Below are 5,090 nucleotides of genomic sequence, written 5' to 3' on the forward strand. Positions count from 1 at the left end.
CGTGATTTGCTTGAAGTTGAACTCCTTACTTATGAACCTGTTATGAAGTGCTGCTGTTTTATTAGGCATAACCTCAAAATTGCTCCAGAGAAGGATTCTTTTGTAAGTGAAATATGTGACACTTTAATTCCCTTAATAGGACAAATATAGTCAAGAGCTTCTATTCCCTTTGCAACTAGCAAAAGAATTTCATAAATGAAAAGAGCTTATCATGCTAAATATAGGACTTTATTAAAGTGTAAAATGTTCTGGTAAGTTTGATTCCAACTTCACAGAATTTAGAGAAGAAGCTTAACGTTTATTTGATATTGCTGACGTATAAAAGAAAATAGTGCCAGTTATGGAACAAAAGTTTCAAACCGATCGACGCTCTAACAAGAAAACGGTTATAGATAATTCTGATATTGCTACTATAAGAGCTTTGAGGGAAAAAAAAGCAAGAAAAAGGAATGAACTACAGAAAATAATTAAGTTTAATCAAGAATGGACGAAAAATACTAGCGTTTCAGAAACGGTTACTGGCGGCAGTGGCAACGCTGATGAACAACAGTGTTTTTTACAAAAAGAGGCACAGCAACCAGATCCATCAAATAGAAAAGAAGAGATAGCTACCAGGTGCCTGTGTGGTTTAATATTAAGTTAAAACCTTCATGTCTTTAATTCCAAACATCTTTTTAACCTTATCTTATATTCCCGCTATCTCACTGACGATCCCAAAAACGTTATTGACCAGATTATTCAAAGAAATGAGTACTTGGCTGCTTCAGAAAATATTATTTTGTCCATGCTCTGTGGTAAATGTAAAATTCAAAAAAAAAAAAAAAAAAAAAAAAACTTTGTTTAAAAGCAAGAACAGAAAGTAAGACAGAGTCAGGAAGTTTAATGCTCCAAAGATAAACTTGAATGCAAAGGATTACATCGACATGATCTCATGGCTTGAAAATGCCGTAACTGTACCTCTCTTGTTGAAACATGTTTCCAGTGACTCACTAAAAGACTTTATATGGAAGATATTTGAAACTGAACCAAATAGTGTAAGGGGCTCGGTTATCGACTTACAACGGCTTCCTTATCACATGCAAACAGTGGAAAGAACTGTGTAACTGGTAGCTGAATCGGCCCAAAATGTCTGTGTTTCAATTTCAAGTAAAGGATATATAAGAGCAAAAATTGACTCATGTGTGAATATACCAAAATTAAGTTAAAAAAAACACAGTTAAATTTGGCAATGAAGTAGAAACAAACATTTTGCAGCTGTAACATTTGTAATCATTAAGAATACAGAAGTAAGAAAGGCAAAATTTGACATCAAAATATTTTTTTATTATTATTATACTTTTTCATTAATAATTTTTTCCATTTATAATGCTTATATATGTATTTAAAATTATCTTTTGCAACATTATATGAACAAAAAATTCATAAAAATATTTTATTAAAGTTTATAATTTTTGTTTTTTTACAAAATTTAAGCTCTTTGCGACACTTTGAGATATTGTTGTATTGCAACCAAATTTTAAAAAATTCTTTTTGAATCTAAAAGCTAATTTTTCCGCACTATTACCAAACTAAAAACTAAGAAAAATTTTTACAGGCCCATTTAAAAAATTTCAATTTTTTTTACAAATTTCAACCTTTTCGCGGCACCTCAAGATAATGTAACACTTCAACCAAATTTTTAAATATAGTTTTTGACCTTAAAAGGCAACTTTTTCGCACTATTATCAAATTAAAATCTAGAAAAAAATTTTTTAAGGCTATTTTCGTTTTACCCTAATGGTCAGTAATGCAAACATACCTTTGATATGTTAATGGACGCCTTTAACACCACTATTTCCAAGATTTGCCACGTTTAAGAAAGTTTCGTAGAACATGGTGGAAGGATACGCAACACTCATTGGAAACAGAAAAGACTTGGGTATATATTTCAAAAGTACTCGACGACAGAGAACTTTATCATTTTTAAAAGTAGTCGAGTTTGTCATCGTATCGAAAGGATCATGTATTAATTTCGTATTATCCATGACATCCTCTACTTCAAGTAAACTTTTGTGTATCAAGGTAAATGCTACTAATGGGATTTATCGTGAAGCTTCTATTCCTGTTTTTAAAACAGGAAATTTGATCCATTTCACCCCGTTAGATGTTGCTTATATTTTCGGCCAAGCATTTACAGAATTTCCCCAAATGATTCTATTAACCTTGATTTTTCTAGCAGTTATGAATCACGCGGAACGCTTCCACTGTGCTTTAATACCCGGAAATCCTTCCCTACAACTGTGAATTTAGTATATCAGATCCTGAAATCGGCTCCTAGTATTTGCATTAAAAATATTGCTATTCTTGTGGTGCATGTAATACTCATTTTGGGAGTACACTTACGACTCCTACTGCATATCCACAAGTTACATTCTATTAAACCTACAGTTGGTTTGTGGCTTGTTTTCCAATTCGTGACTCAAATTATCTGTATAAGACATACTCGCTTCACTCACCGTCATCTCCTTTTTTAGGAGCGAGCACACCAATTGTTCCACATATATTGATTTCAGTGTTAAACATATTTTTACTTGAATATAATTAATTTGATTTTCTTCGTCATTATTATTTTCATTCATCATCTCTCATTTGCAAATACTTGTTGAATAAGAAATGCCACCCGAATATTTTTAAATTTTTAAGATCTATCTGTCTTTATAATTTAATTTTTCACAATGTTTTTCATCATTGTTCTTGCATTCTATTTCTGCTGTTCGATTATTATTTTGCTGTTTGCTTTTGAATTTTGAAACTTGTAGCTTTCATTGTTGCGATATCATATTTTATGCATTTAATCCCTCTTCATTTACTTTTATATTAAAAAAAATATTTTATTATCTGCTCTTAGATTTTACCATTTGTTTTATGCTGCAATAGCCAAATGCGGCTCTTGTACCAATAAGCAAAACAAAACAACAACACTGAAAAACTTGCAAGTCAGGGAGCTAGTCACGTACTACTTACGTATACGTATAACTTCATCGAAAAGCTCTTTTTTATTAGCTCTTAAATTCATAGAATCGAGTGCTTACATCCAGATGTCGTGATTTACCAGAATATACGAAATGATATATGCATTTTTCTGTCAGGCCTTATATTCCCAACCACAGTCCTGCTTGAAGTGCTAGCGTTTCGGGCATCCTAATTTCCTGTTGCGGAACCCAGACATGTGGTTATTTTGCAGAAGTTTGCCATGAAAGCATCCTTGATTCGATCTTCAGGCAGAGGAGCAAACATTACTTCAAACATTATGTCTGGTATTGAATCTTTTGCAAATAACACATTTACGTATAACCTTTCTAATTGTTTTCCTGGCCTTCAAAATCTAGTATTTTTCTCGAAGACTTGCAATTAACGTCTGAATACCACAGTGCAGAAGTTCTTTATGTTTAGATATAATCAAACTTGTAACAACAGGATGATCTGAAGGAAGAATTATTGGAAACTTGAAATCTTGAGTATCTTCTCGAAAACATCTTGTTGAAACATCTTTCTAGCATAATTGCGTTCTTTGTTTAGTTGCTTAAATTTTGAGTCGGAAGTAAAATTTGCTTGGGGTAATGGGTTTAGATGCGGTGATCTTATTTTGGCTAATTAGCTGTTCCAATTTATTAACTGCGTCCTCGGTTTGGTTTTCTGTGTCAATATTAACAAATTTAAGATTTTTAGTTTTGGCTAGGTTGTTTTTAAATAAGGTCCAATTGGTTTTTAATTTTGCCTGGGTTGTCTGGGAGGGTGTATTTTATAAAAAAATTTTACATTATGGGATTATGGACAGAGCTTAATTCTGGAATTGAGATTATTTCATACGGGTAAATGAAATCTTTAACAAGGGTCAGGTCTATTGTGCTTGCAGAGTAGTTACCAAATCTTGTGGGAGTGGTTGGTGCTATAATATCTATACCTGCTCTATTGCAAAAGGTGTTGAGAGAGATTCTTCTGGCTGAATTATATGGACAACCCCAGTTTTTATGATGTGCATTAAAATCTCCTGCTATTATTTGATTGGGGCTAATCTGCATCAATGTTTCAATATCAAATGTAAAGAGGGAAGTGTCAGAACTAGGGGGAATGTAAAGGGAGGTGAGCGATATAGATTCTTTATTTTTAAAGTTAATTACAATTACGGTGGCTTTAATTCGTAATGGGGAATATAGTTTTTAATTAGAATTGCTGTTCCTCCTGCTGCGTTTTGGTTGGGGTTTGTAATTTTGCGATAACTATAGTAAGGAATGCAATTTGCTAGAAAGATTTTCTTATGTGGTCTCAGGTGTGTTTCCTGAATTAAAATAATATCTGGGTTATACTTATTTACAAACAGTCTGAATTCGTTTATTTTATTCTTGATCCCGTTTGCGTTCCAGTACACAATGCTTAAATTATTGAGATTGAATTAAATTAGTCATTTGTATTAATTTCGGGGCTTTCAAAAGCCATCATTAATAATTAGAGTTTGTCATCTATTGTTTTTGCATATTTAAGTTGCTTGAGTGCTGTGAAAAGGTTGGGGTAGGCTTTAACTAGTTTTCTTAGCTCGTATGTTGCTTCGGCGATGTCTCTAATGAAACTATCACCTAGCGTTGCTGTGAGATTTATGCTGTCCGGGTTATTTGTTTTGTTTACATTTACAGTAGGGTTGTCTCGTGGCGCCCTCTGTTGAGGAGTGTTGCCATTAAAAAGATTTGCGAAAGTTTTATTTTTCTGAATGTATGCCTGCTCGGTGTTTATATTTTTTCTTGTTTGGGAGTAGTAATTATCTCGATTGGTGGTGTCAGCTAGTTTGGGGAATGCTTCATAGCCCCTGTATGATGCAACGTGGCCAATTTTGTTACAGTTGATACATTTGGGTTCCGCCAGTTTTTCTTTAATTGTGCACTGGTTGGTGAGGTGCTCTTGATTGCATTTTAGACATCTGGGTTTCATATCGCAATATCCAGTAGTATGGTGTAATAGGTTGTATTTGAAACATTGGTTAATTGTTCTTCTACCTCTAAAGGATTTAACTGTGATCTTAAGGTAGTTTATGTGGTCGATGTCAAAGACTCTTTGCG

Source organism: Argiope bruennichi, chromosome 11 (assembly GCF_947563725.1).
Source record: "Argiope bruennichi chromosome 11, qqArgBrue1.1, whole genome shotgun sequence".
Classification (NCBI taxonomy): Eukaryota; Metazoa; Arthropoda; class Arachnida; order Araneae; family Araneidae; genus Argiope; species Argiope bruennichi.